The 14,903-nt window shown below is 41.6% G+C and overlaps 1 long non-coding RNA gene across 3 annotated transcripts; it reads right to left on the bottom strand.

Annotated features, from left to right (window-relative positions):
* Positions 1-464: 464 nt before the first annotated feature.
* Positions 465-2,075, bottom strand: LOC127299859 (uncharacterized). Of its 3 annotated transcripts, none has more exons than XR_007850749.1 (3): positions 1,524-2,075; positions 909-1,049; positions 465-802 (listed from the first exon to the last, which is right to left on the bottom strand). It is a non-coding gene; the product is annotated as an uncharacterized lncRNA (long non-coding RNA). The 3 variants fall into 3 exon arrangements; XR_007850747.1 differs by having other exon boundaries at positions 465-791; XR_007850753.1 differs by having other exon boundaries at positions 465-791; positions 909-1,018.
* Between the last annotated feature and the right edge of the window lie 12,828 nt (positions 2,076-14,903).

Raw genomic sequence — 14,903 nt, 5'->3', positions numbered from 1 at the left:
GCAGAGTTTTTCTGAATAATACGTTATATTTCCAAGGCGAAAAATAGCTCGATTTTTCTTCCAACATTTGTCTTTTTTGTGCACACCACATCTGAAAAGATTTTTCGATGCAAATTTGACCATACACACTTGTACATGTATAGTTTTTCCAGATTTTTTGGAGACAAAAAAATTAAATTTTCGTTTTTTATAAAACGATCTTACTGGATCCCGGGAGCTAAAAGGAATTATCACATATCCTTATAGAGCCTTGTTTAAGTCATTCTAAAGTTTATATGTGCTAAACAAAATGACAGGGCGTTCTAGAGTGTCTATTAGTATCTAAGAATTTATTTCACAGATATTTTTGTAGATATTTAGAGTGAAACTCTCGTTGTATGGATTTTGCACCACTACTGCTGAGCTAGAAAGTACTAGTAAGATGCAAGAAACTCCATTAGAAATGAAGAAGTTTTCTAGACTAAGAAAAGTTACTGGTTAGCATTGTGCTTGGGAAGCTCGAGCACGAGCAGCATATCCTGGTTTGTCAATTGTTTGCCGCATCAGCCTGCTACATCATTTCAAACTAGGAAGTACCCTTGCGAGGCATACAATTAATTCTAAAAACATTGCTATAGTTACTGATCCTGCTCAACAACTTGTTATTAATTTAAATAACTGGGAGCTAATGCCGATGAAATATGCGTACATTGAAATGGACGGTAATAGATGAGAACCCCAATACCTATATTGCTCTCGCTCCGCTCGCCCCTCATCTCCACCACCATTGTGGACGCTCACTAACTATTGCGCTGCAGATGGTCTCAACATGCTGGTTATTAAGGTCCCCAATCATAGTTTCAGGAACAGTATACAAAAGGTTCTAATTTTCATATGGATGTGAAGAAAAAAAGAAAGATATTTGTTACCTGGAGCATGCTTAGATGCTTTGGATCCTATATGTTGCTGATTCCTACGAAATCGCACTTCAGATTTCTCAGATCCAAAATGCAGCACCTCATGTCTTCGAGGAGAATCACTGTAGGCATAGTGTGGGAAACATTACTTTCCTGCATGCAGAGAATGATAAATATGATACTAACGCTCATACTTATCAATTGAGTACTAAACCATAGATATATAGGCCTTAATTAGAGGCAGCATAACACTGTCATTTTAATAAATTTACACTTTTTGAGAAGCTTGTTCTTCTAATATATTTCACTTGAGTGTTCATTCACAATATCTCAATATCTGTAACATGAGCCTGAATTTAGACACTAGTTTTGCAAGGCTACCGAGGGAAAGCATGAATGCACTCCATTTCAGAATATAGTTTGTATGAAAAAGCTTTCTGACAAATGCCAGCTATTGACCCATGGTGACATTTTTATATAAGTTTAATACAAGCTCCAAACTGACTGAGTGACTACAAGCTCTAAATTTCAGCTAAGTTCAGTAGTACAAGCTCTAAAGTGACTGGAAGCGACTGAAATTCACACAGCAGATCAATTTTACTGCAAACTAGCCAATGAAAGATCTACCGTTTTGATAACAAACCAAGTTCCTGACTCTATCTTGAGCACATCCATGGGGCTGGCCAACCCCTTAGGCAGCAGCTTCGCCTGGAACTTCTGCACATTTATTCTGCTCAAGGTAATGATTGGAGGCACAGTTCTGGCTACAAAAATGTTGTATGGAGCTCTAGCATGGAGCACAGGTGCCGAACTGATGCTTCCAATATTGAGTTGATCATGAAATACAGTTTTGCGTGCCTCTAGCCTGGAGAAGAATTTCAATATTGGAAATTTCAGAGTAGAAAAACAGCATCATAAAGGAATAGGAAAAAGTAGTGGAAACAGAGAAAGAAAGAGGAAATAATGGCTTGTTTCTCCACGCAATGCATCTGAGAACGTAATAAGAAGAAAAATCTGAGTCATAGAAGAGTGAATCTTAATCACAGCTCATATATGTATGATTCTTCTCACAAGGTAATCCAGACTACCACTATTCTGCCAGCTCATTATGACCTCTCTACACGCTTTTCTCAATGCACAAATTTTACTTAGTCAGATTCGACTAAAGAAGAGTGATGCAAATCCGGCCGCCGTACGCACCGGAGGAACTAAGCTACGCCCCCACCGTCCGAGTCTGGTAACCCCGTCGTCCTCAGCCTCGCACGCCCCCGATTCAGATGCGTTTCCCACCGGCGGTTTGGGGAAGATGGATCTAACAGTGGGTCAACCGTCGCGAAGAAAATGAGAAGGGGAAATGGCCTGAGAGCATCCCCACTCGTTGGCTCGGACGAAAATTTGGCCTGAGGACAGTATATTCCAGTCGTGTGCTCCCCAAGCGGCGTTTCTCGGGGAAAAAGAGGATGGTCCGGGGAGTCCGGACGAAAGAGGAGACACGTGGGCGTGGGCGATTGGTTTTGCTCCATCCGGAGTCCCCGGGAGACCCCCGGGAAACCGAGGATGGCATGGGGAGTCCGGACGAAAATAGGCTCAAATCTGGACCAAAACGAGGAACCGGGGGCCTGACTGAGCCGTTTTTCGTCGTCCGGATGAAAAAAACTGGTCGTGGGGGCTTCCGGGGGAGACGAGTGGAGATGCTCTGAGGCTGGTGTGCTTATGTGCTTGCAGCCGTATGACTCGGCTCCTGTGTAAAAGGTATTCCCTCTATACCAAAATATAATATTTTAGCCAACTCTGTACAAAAACGTCTTAGAGCATCTCCACTCGTTGGGCTCCCCACATCCAAATCCGCCAAAAAAAAAATCCGGATTGGAGAAAAATTTGACCTGGGGAACGCTAAAGTTCCAGCCGTCTCCCCGGCAGGACACCCCCAACCTCGGCCATTTGACATATTTCAAACAAATTCGACATAAAATTTAACAAGTTTGGCAAACAAGATTCAGAAAATTGCTGAAACAAATTTGGCGAAAATCAGTACAATGTTTAACAAGTGCTGAAACAAATGAAGCACACAATTTCACAAGTTTTGAAACAAATTAATAAAGACAGACTAGTTGCGTCGGCGTTGGTCGAGGCTAGCTGAGACGCGAACGACGAGGAGTAGGCCGTCATCGAAAAACAGGCAGGCGGAGGAGCAGGCCGATAGGCCGTCGTCGAAAGACGGCGGAATATATGTAGGTGGGAAGGAGGGACGGCGGAATCTGGGCAACAAGCCGGCGGGGCGGTGCCGGCGGCGAGAGAGATACGAGGGGTGGGAGGATTTTGAGCGAGGTGGTGGTGGGGTTCGTGTGTCCAATCGCCGACAGATCGGGCCCTTCCTTGCTTTTCACTCATCCGGACTCCCCGATAGCTCCCCGGGGGACCGGGGATGGCGTGGGCTCGCCGGATGGATGAAGGGCCAAATCCGGACGAAAACGAGGAACCGGGGGCGCGACTGGGCTGAATTTCGCCTTCCGGATGGGAAAAACGTCGCTCGGGGACCTCGTCGGGGAGACAAGTGGAGATGCTCTTATAGTTTCAAACGGAGGAAGTACTTGAATTAATATTTTCCAAATAATGATTTAAACTTGTAACTTGAATAATTATTTAGTTTAGTCTCCTAAACTTATGTACAATATATAAAAATCTTCATAAAATGTCTTCTACATATTTATGCAAAATACATAAATGTTTAAAGAACATTTTTTTAAGTGTGTGCTCCTATAGTAGCACGAAAGAATGCCATAGAAATTAACATAAAATGTATCCAACAAAACATCATACTATTTTACCGTTGCCATACAACAAATTTACAACTCAAACATATATGTTTTAGCTAAACCTAGATTAGGGCTTGTTTGTGCATCATGAGCATCCTAGTATTTTCCTAAGAAAAATGTATAAAGGAAATAGTTTGAAAACCCTAATGTTGGTTTAAATCTCCCTCTGATCTCAAATGCTCAAACTATTTCAAACTTTCGAACCAAAATATGTGCCACTTCTGCAATATGTCAAGAAAGCCATTGTTATTTTGAAAAGTTCAGAAAGTTGAATCCTCAATTTCATTTCAAAACATCAAATGAATTTGAAAAAACAAAATCGGAATAGAATTTAGCAAAAAAAGGGAAAAAATATCCACTGGTTTGTGATGTCAACCCAATTCCTCTCCCTTTCCTTCTCTTTGTGCATACACTAGCAGGCCGGCCGAGCCAGCAACCCAAGCCCTCCCCACTTACCTCTCGGTCATCTTCAACGTTCGTTCACCAAGCAGTTGTGTGTCGAGCGCTTCGTCGCTCGCCAACGCCAATATGTGCGTCGCCGCCTCTTGTGCCTACAAATATCCTCGACGCACTTGAAACCCTAGCCTCGCCCACTCCTTCTCTCCCTCGCTCTCTTGCGAGTTTCCCCAAAACCCTAACCCTAGCCATCGACCACCCCCTTGCCCCACCGTTCGTCGCATGCTCGAGCTCCACCGAGGTGACCTTGAGCTCCACATGTCCTCCACGAATTCTTTTTGGCCGAAGGAATTGATGTTGTTCGCCCTTAATCGTGTCGATGTCTGCGACTTTGATGGTTGTGAAATACGCCATTTTTCCTCACGTTTAAACCCTTTGCTAACTCAAGAAATTGACTAAATATATCTCTAAAAGTCTCATTAATGACTAATTATTGCAAAGATATGCAATAGTCTCTCTCTTTGTATGGTGTGCAGGAAATCAGGTCTTAATGGCAAATGGACCTGCAATTACTAAAGAAAATGTCGTCACAAGTGCAACAAAGTCAACCAGAGGGTCAAAGTCGGTTCCAGAAAGAATAGCGGATATCAGTACGGGCAAGCCCCGTGCGTACCGTCCGCCCAAACTAGGCACCGGAGCATTACCGAGGTCAAACCCTACAAGTTTCGTGAAGGGAGCCAGTCGAAAAAGAGAGCCATTCATCACCAAATAGAGCCGTCATCCACCAGATCCATCTGGAACATACCAAAGGAGATCCGCCACCATTGTTCATCCATTTCCTCTTCAATCTCCTCCATATCCATAGCATCACCATTGTAATAGATATCTCCTTGAGAATTGGCGAACATTGTAAGAATATTGTGATTTCAATCCAAGTATTTGCAACAATGATTTTTATTTTTGATATTGTTACCATGCGTGAGTTGTCCTCACAGCCTGCGGGTTCGGATGAATCCTCTCAACGTTTATATGCATCTAATCTTATGATTTTATATAGAAATTGAATAGGATCTTTGCAATCTTGTATCCTTGTCTCTTTGCCTCGATTCGAGAACCTGCAGGTACCCATGTCTCTCGGATCGATAAAGGGAAGAGGTGGGATGAGTGGAGAACAGCATGCTATCGCGAAACCTCAGTGACAGTAAGGGGAAAGAACGGTACATGTTTATTTATCTTACATGGTTTTGATTAAAAAAGATTTCACCTCTACCCTATTATTTCCAAACATCTAGGATCTATGGGTTTGGGTTGTTTTTCTATAAGTACTATGTACTCGGTAGCTTAACTCATAGTTTCCAAAGTTTACATCAATTGATTTGAATCATTATTTCTTCCATTCAGACAAAATTATCATTATGTTGAATCCTTTCCGTCGAATCTATTTCTCATGGATTTTGTCTTTCCCTTCAGGATGGTTGTTCGTGGTCGTGGTCGTGGCCGCTGATGACGTTGGAACTTCAGAGTAGAGTATTATAGTCAGCGAAGCTTTTTCCCCACAAGGGTGACTTGAGGGTTTATATCAAACTCTCGGAGAATTTGCTCAGAGTTGTCTATTTTCCTCTTCTTCTAGCAATCATGCAAAGTAAAGTATTGACTTATGTCCCCAACTCCACCGAGTGGTTTTCAAGCATAAGGTAAAAGATGTATTAAAATGAAAGTAAAGTAAATAAGCAATGTAAACTAAGTAAAAGCACCAAAGAGATAGTTGTTTTTGGGTTTTGTGTGTGATTAAGTAAACAAAGTATTTTTTGTATTTTCGGATTAAAATAGTGCTGCAAGTACAGAGTAAGATAACGCAATGGAAAGGTGTTTCTTATGATTAAAATTGGACCGGGGTTCATGGGTTCACTTATCTACTCTCTTTTTAAGTTGTAGTGGATAATAGCAATTCATCAATGAGATAATATTGGTGAAACTTCAATATATGTATGATAAGCATTCATATGGGCATCACGTCCTAACATAGAGATGATGCAACACATCTCTCTTACACTCCACAAGAAATGGAAAACTCAAAGCAATCTTGTATTTAAGAATTAACATAGCATAGCAATAAGTACTTTGACATGATGTTTAAATATCAAATATGTTACCTTGAGCAAACAACATTATCACTTTTGTCACATGAGAAACATAGCACATGCATTAACTTTATCCCTAGTGAGGCAGCAAAGGAAAAGGTAAAAACTAAATAGATCATGAATTTATTGTCACTATTCAATCACTAAACCATGCTACTCCATCTAATACACACATCTCCTCACACTTCTTGCATACAAGTTGGATCAGAACAAGCACTTAAGAATGGGGTACATAATATGCATCTATCAATACATATTACACATAATAGATTTCAATCTCATATCACAATATCATAGAATAAAGATCCACCACATATGAATTACATATATGACCATAATCATGTTAGGAAACTCATATGCTACTAAGATCTATGAAGAATAAGATAGAAATAGATCAAGCTACTTCTACAAACCCATAGTCTAGAGGTGGACTACTCCCCCTTCATCATGGTGTTGATGTGGAAGACGTTGGAGAAGGTGGAGATACCTCCAGTCGTGTTGGAGATATGCCCAAGAGGCAATAATAAAATGGTTATTATACTATATCTTTGTGTTTATGATAATGTTTGCATACCATGCTATAATTGTATTAACCAAAACATTGATACATATGTGTTATGTGAACAACAAGGAGTCCCTAGTAAGCCTCTTGTATAACTAGCTTGTTGATTAATAGATGATCATGGTTTCGTGATCATGAACATTGGGTGTTATTAATAACAAGGTTATGTCATTATATGAATGATGTAATGGACACACCCAATTAAGTGTAGCATAAGATCACGTCATTAAGTTATTTGCTATAAGCTTTCGATACATAGTTACCTAGTCCTTTCGACCATGAGATCATATAAATCACTTATAACGGAAAGGTACTTTGATTACATCAAATGCCACTGCGTAAATGGGTGGTTATAAAGGTGGGATTAAGTATCCAGAAAGTATGAGTTGAGGCATATGGATCAACAGTGGGATTTTTCCATCCCGATGACGGATAGATATACTCTGGGCCCTCTCGGTGGAATGTCGTCTAATGTCTTGCAAGCATATGAATAAGTTCATAAAAGACCACATACCACGGTACGAGTAAAGAGTACTTGTCAAGAGACGAGGTTGAACAAGGTATAGAGTGATACCGATGATCAAACCTCGGACAAGTAAAATATCGCGTGACAAAGGGAATTGGTATCGTATGTGAATGGTTCATTCGATCACTAAGTCATCGTTGAATATGTGGGAGCCATTATGGATCTCCAGATCCCGCTATTGGTTATTGGTCGGAGAGAGTTCTCACCCATGTCCACATAGTTCGCGAACCGTAGGTGACACACTTAAGGTTTGATGTTGTAATAGTAGAACTTGAATATGGAATGGAGTTCGAAGTATTGTTCGAAGTCTCGGATGGGATCCCGGACATCACGAGGAGTTCCGGAATGGTCCGGAGAATAAGATTCATATATAGGAAGTCATTTTATAAGTTTGAAAATGATCCGGTGAATTTATGGAAGGTTCTAGAAGGTTCTAGAAAAGTCCGGAAGAATTCACTTTGGAAGGCGGAGTCCCGAAGGGACTCCACCTCCCATGGCCGGCCAACCCTAGTGGGGGGAGTCCAAGGTGGACTCCACCAAGGGGGCCGGCCAACCCCCCACATGGAAGGGTGGGAATCCCACTTGAGGTGGGAGTCCCACCTTGGGTAGGTTTCCCTACTACATGGAAGGTTTTGGGTTGGGGTCTTATTCGAAGACTTGTAGTCCAACACTTGGGGTTCCACCTATATAATGAGGGGCATAGGGGAGGGGGCCGGCCACCACAAAGCCACAAGCTGGCCGCACCCCTTGAGGCCGGCCACCCCCTCTCCCAAACCCTAGCCGCCCCCCTCTCCTCCACCTCTCCCGCACGCTTAGCGAAGCTCCGCCGGAGTTCTCCATCGCCACCGCCACCACGCCGTCGTGCTGCCGGATTCAAGGAGGAGCTACTACTTCCGCTGCCCGCTGGAACGGGGAGAAGGACATCGTCTTCATCAACACCGAACGTGTGACCGAGTACGGAGGTGCTGCCCGAACGTGGCACCGTGATCAAGATCTTCTACGCGCTTTTGCAAGCGGCAAGTGATCGTCTACCGCAACAACAAGAGCCTCATCTTGTAGGCTTTGGAAATCTTCAAGGGTGAGTCTCGATCATCTCCTTGTTGCTGCCGTCTTCTAGATTGCATCTTGGCTTGGATTGCGTTCTCGCGGTAGGAAAGTTTTTGTTTTCTATGCAACGAATCCCTACAAGTCGCGGCTCTGGCGGAGTTCCCCCCTCCAATCTTCGCTGTTGTAGCCTCTATTTTTATGTTTCGGTGTTTCTGCAACGCTCTCCTCGAGGAAACCCTGGGGGTCATATATGTAGGGGTTTTTTTAAGGTCTAACGGAGTCGATGGGCGAAAGAATCGGGCAAAAACGGACGATCGATGGAGAAAAGAGCATGTGTGGAGCGCCCTCCTTGCCTGGGAGTGCCAGCACACCTCTTTTGGGCCTCAGGCCCTCCTTCATGAGGTTCAAGCGCTCCGGATGCTTCTCCTGGTGAAATATTGACGTCCTCGAAAACCTAGCTCAATTTGACTCCGTACAGGTCCCTAAAAGTGAAAAATACACAAAACATGGTTTTCCTATTCTGCAGAGTTATAACCCAAATAAAGGGGATCATTGGTAAATCCCCATAAATCGATATAAAACTTTACGGACTGGTACCATATTGTTAAAGAATCAAGAATTGATTGAGTCCTATTGCAAACTTTTAGTAAACCTCACATTGTTGATTCAAAGAGCTATGGTTTCAATTAGTACCTAAAGTTATCTTGTCTCCGTGAAGCTTGAAGTTCAAATCTGTTTGAAACGTAAGGAGCTGAAAATTTAGTTTTCAGAAATAATCAAGGTATGAGATATATGAGATATCTAAGACCTTATTGCAAGATGATAGAATATAATTTGGTGAGACTACATAAACTCATAAGTTTTATGGGAATGTACGAATGTTGAAGACGCAAGGCGTCCCAATCCTCCAACTATTGGGGCACTAATGATATTCGCATATCCATGAAGTAATCGTCCTTAGTATGCACCGTTGCTAAGACTCGTCGTTTCGAAGCATCACGTGATGATTGGGTGTTATAGATTCTACGTGTGCATACAACAAGTGCAAGCCAGATTTGCACATGCGAATACTAAGGTTAAACTTTATGAGCCTAGCATGTACAGACATGGTCTCAGAAAGTCGTCATGAATTGATGGATAAAATTATGAGTGAAATTGTTCATCATATTACAAAATTACTAATAGTGAAATCTAGAACACTTGTCATATGATGATCAACTTCAAAGTAAGAACCTCAAGGTTATTGGTATTTGACCAACAAACTTAGAAGTTATTAAAAATGAAGTGTTTTTCTGAATAATGAGGAAAACTAAAAGAGAAACTACAAAAGATTATTGGCAGAAAGAAAGAAAAGACTAGAAAGTCTAGCTCAGGTGTATATAAATGATATACATGTTATGGTTGTATTCCTAGTTAGGTCACACTATGAAATTCTTGGGTATTAGTACTATATTGGTTGGTATGAAGTGTCATACAAAACAACGCAATACAAGAATACAATGACCTAAGTGACTGACAAGGAATATGATAGGAATGCACGTCTGGAACAAAAATAAAGTGTTATTATGTTCATCGTTGGTATTCTATCTAGCCATTAGAATTTATAATAAAGAACTTAATAATTGTTATTTTGCTCTGGTCAAATGAAAACAATGAGTTGTTCAAATTATGACATTACTCCATGTATGATGGATAAGTTATTATAAATCTTAATGGTGAAACACACATACATAAACACTGACGCTAAAATGCCATAAGGCAAATGATTTGAATTCCACTTATTTGTGGAACCGCCTTTTAGGTCATGTTAGAAAGGAACGCATGAAGGAACTCCATGCAAATGGATTTTTGGAGTCATTTGATTTTTGAATCGTTTGGCGCTTGCAAATCTTTTTCTAAAGAGAATGACTAAAATACCGTTCATAGGCCAAGAGTTGAACGGGCAACTAACTTAGTGAAAACATACATGATGATATATGTGGTTCACTGAGCATAATTGTGTGCGGGAGATTCTTCTACTTCATGAAAACTTCCAACAATGAATTGAGTATATATATGTGGATATATTCGATAAGGAAGAAGTTTGAAACATTTGAATGGATTCAAATAAATTTTAGCATGAAGTGGAAATCATCGTAATAGAAAAGTCAAATATCTATGATTGGATCATGGTGGAAATATTTGAATTACAAGTTTTAGCAAACATCTAAGAGAGTTATGAAATTATTCTACAACTCACGTTTCTTGGAATATCATAGTGATGATGAAGTATCCAAGATATGTATCCAAACCTTGTTGGATCAACGATGAGATAAAATATTGATGCCATTATATTTTTGTGGATTATGCTTTAGAGACTACCGCTTTTACACTAAATAGAGCATCATCATGATCCGTTGAAATGACACCATACGAGTTATGGCATGGGTATAAACCCTAATAGTCCTTTCTTTAAATTTTGGTTTAAAAGTTTACAACCGAAATCGGATGAATGTCTTTGTTGTTTATCCCAAAGAATTAATTGGGAATTCTTTCCACTATGAAGTAAAAGACAAAAGTGTTTGTTAATATTACTTGCTTATTTCCAAGAAAGTGTTTTCTAGCGAAGTATTTGAGTGGGAGGACAATAGAACTTGATAAGATTTATGTAACACCCCAAATTTCAATAAAAAGAAAGTTAGAGAATTCCAGAGAGCAAAATTTCAAACCAACAAAAACTTTTTAAATTGCATATAGTACCATGCATAGGACTTGTGCATTTGATTGATATGCCATGATGATTATTATTACTTGTATTTGCCATGCTCTAAAACCCTAAGGTGATCATATGAAGATCACCAACTAAATAAATCAAAGAGGAAGAAAATCCAATAATTGAAAAACCCTAAAAACCCTAACATATGCTCTATGGCATTTTTATAAATTTTGACCCTAGACCAATTTGGTCTTCACCATTAGTTGAATAATGTTATTAAACACTTATTACAACTTTTGGAATCAAAGTTTCACAATTCAAATGAAATCCAAACACAAATTCCACTCACATATGATAATGGTCAATTTGGACAATTCAAGTCTGATCACCACTTTGAGCCCTTGACATTCAATTTTCCCAAACCAATTCTTGCTAACTCTTTGCACCATTTCAAAGTCAACATCAAGGTGAACAACTTTGGTGAAGACCACCATGCCAAAATCATCTTGGATCAAGAGCCATGCTCATCCAAAGTCCCAACTTTTTAACATATGGAACATTCTCCACTTAGCCAATTTTGCAAATTCTTGAATTCTAAAAATTCCACCACCACCTCTATTCACCTCTGGTCAAATACAACTTATCTAAACACACACATTTCAAATTGTTTCACCTCTTGAATTAATTCAAATTTAGACAAATTTGCAAATTCCAAAATCGGGCACTATTTGCAACTATTGCAAATAGTGATTCTACTCAACCTAATCTACACTACACTACCCCAATTGGTCCCCTGGTCCCCTTAATCCATTTTAATGCCAAATAGAAACCTAGGGAGAGAGAGGGCAAGGCTAGACATGGCCATGCCGGCCATGTCGCCCAACCCGACCACCTCCCTCTCTCCCATTGCATCCCTGCAATGGCCACCATGCCACAGCTCGCCACCGTGCTCTCCTACGCCGCCCTAGCACCTCCACGGTCGAGCTCGACGGCGACAATGGCCGGACGACGCGTGCCCAGCACACGCCCAGACGCCGCTCGTGTCGCGCGCATGCACGCCATGGACGCGCTCTGGCCACCTCTCGCGCCACCACCTCACGCTCGCCCTGGCCCCGCTCGCAACGCCTTGAGCATCACCACGACACCTGGACGCCGCCAGACACTCGCTCGACCACGACCCGCGCCCACCGCCGCCAGAGAAGGAAACCCTGGTCCGCCGCGGGCGCGACAGACACGGAAGCAACGCGACATAACCAGGCCCTCCCCGACCACGCTGTCGCCACCATTCGCCTCGCCTGGACACGTAGAGCATCCCTGCACCCTCGCCTAGCTCGATAGCTCGCCGGAGACGCCGCGCCCATGTCGACCGCATCACTGCCCCGCAACCCTCATGCGATTCTATAAATAGGAGGTTCCCTGGACCAAACCAACCACACCAGCTCACTCCCCACCTCTCACTGCTTCGCCACCACCACTCCACTCACTCGATCGTCGCCGGAGCAGCTCCAATTTGGAGATCGGAGCCGCCAGTACCTGGTGGACGCCGCCGTCGATTGGAGCCACCCCAGGACGAGCCACTGCTACCAGGCGACTCGCCGTCGTCCACACCTTCATCGCGCACCTTGCCAACCCTAGCTGGAGCCACGGTGAGCTCTCCGACCCCCTACCTGAGCCGCCGGTGAACTCCCCTCTCGCCGGCGGGACGATGAACCTCGGCTGTTAGATCTCGATCTAATCCTACGCCCCAGCTTCGCCCATACCGTTTCGGGTTTGAATACCCACTGACGGGTGGCCCCCGCTGTCAGGCAGCCCGCGCGGCACTGGACCGTGGCTGGGCTGGCCTTGGGCCGGTTTTAAACCTTTGAGCCCGTTTAGCTTTCCCGCCGGCCTTTTAATTCAAATCTGGTTTAAATATTTACAAATGAATTTCAATACTGCCTCCACTTTGAAAATCAATAGATTCAAATTGGCTAAACCAAATTTAATGAATTTCATGTTGTTGGAAAGCTACTGAAATTATCTACAACATGCCACTGGTCCCATGACCAGATTCTTTGTAGAACTAATCTGATAAAAATAACAAGGCAGGGACTTTTCCCTATTCAAATAATTATTAAAAATCAAATAAAATAGATATTAAGTTAATTCCAACTCTAATAGCTCACATTTGACTTACACTAATTTATTATACAATAAAATGGTGTGGTCACTTTGCATGATCATGCCATGGTTTAATTAATGGATAATAGAGCTAGTTTAACTAGTTGATATTGTCCAAAACTATTAAAGTAAATTATATGAAGTCTTAAACTTCATTTAAACCTTGTCTCACATGAATTCATGGGATGTTTGTACCTCTGGTCCAAACTCTCTTATATGAATTACTTGAGATTTAAATCATATGTAGAGTATTAAATGATATGGGGTGATCTACCTCATTTAAATCATTTTTTTCCAAATGATGATGATGAACATTTGACTTAGGTCAATATGAGTTCATACATGATTGTTTGAGAAATTAAATCTTAAGAAGATTTCAATGAGAGGAAATTATTTCTCAAGAACCCTATGGAAACTATCATTTTCATATGGAATACAAAGAAGTGAATTCTATTCAAACAACACCACCCATGCACCCTAAGTAGATTGTTTTGTGTGCATAGAATAGTTTGTGTGTTTATATGTGATATATGGAATAGCCATTGAATTAGTGAGTAATTATACTCGTATTCAAATTTAGACGGTAGCACCGGAGAGTACGCCGAAGAAGAAGGTTGCTACCAAGAGGAGGAGGAGGAACAGTTTGAGAACTACCAAGGCAAGCTAATATTCTTGCAAAGTGCAAAGCCCCTTGGGGCAAGGCACCATGTTTCTTATCTTTTCTTATATGAACCCATCCCAAGTTTTTACTTTACCAGTTTTTACTTGTTTTCTAAATGAGTTACTTTTATAGTTAACTTTGGTCCAAGTACAAGTTGATTACTAGAGTAGTGAGTTAGTCTTCTCCAAGCAAAGCAAGTTAGCACCCCTCATGAATTAGAGCTAGTGCTAATGAATTAAAACTTGACTACTCTAGATGGGAACAATGTGAATTTGAAGTGATTTTGAAACCTTGGAATGAAGATGCATTCCATTGAATGATTTTTGAAGGTGAATGTGAACAAGAGAAGATGGTGATTTTTGACAAACAATGGTGTTGGTTTGAATGCGATACCTTTCCAATTATTAAGTACCCCCACAATACCTGATTATGGGTAGGGCTTAACTGGAAGTTTATGCATCTTAGTATGGGTTCCCTCTAAACAAGCGTCATCGGGGTTATGCCGAAAGCTGCCTCTACAACAGAAGGAATGATATGATATGACGTGAAAAGAGGTGAATGTCCGGCCCAAGCCCTGTGCAGTTCCCAGTGGTATCTGTCTTCTTTGGGAGGCCAAGCTCATGGGGAGAGGTGCTCATACTTGGATTTGTAAGTGAAAGGTTATGGTTGATGATCCGCGTACTGTGTTACGATGATTCGGGGTAATCCCGACGGATGAAATCAAATGTTGTGGCACAAGTGTGCAACCTCTGCAGAGTGTAAACCTATTCGAATAGCCGCGTCCACGGTTATGGACAGTTGGAAAGGCCATACAGTTTCCAATGTCATATCTTTGAAAATGAGGTTGAAAGATGATGGTGAAATGATTTGTGGTGGATTGAATTGAAATCACCACTTGAAATGGTGGGAATGACACTAATGTTCCCACTCGAGTTAGTTAGCACTTGAACAAGCTTTTCTCAAACTTTGTGAACTAAAACTAGCTTTATGCAAAGAAACTAGA

This window comes from Lolium perenne, chromosome 1, assembly GCF_019359855.2.
Source record: "Lolium perenne isolate Kyuss_39 chromosome 1, Kyuss_2.0, whole genome shotgun sequence".
Taxonomy (NCBI): Eukaryota; Viridiplantae; Streptophyta; class Magnoliopsida; order Poales; family Poaceae; genus Lolium; species Lolium perenne.
The sequence above is the reverse complement of the archived record's forward strand: the minus strand, read 5'-3'. Positions and strand labels throughout refer to the sequence as shown.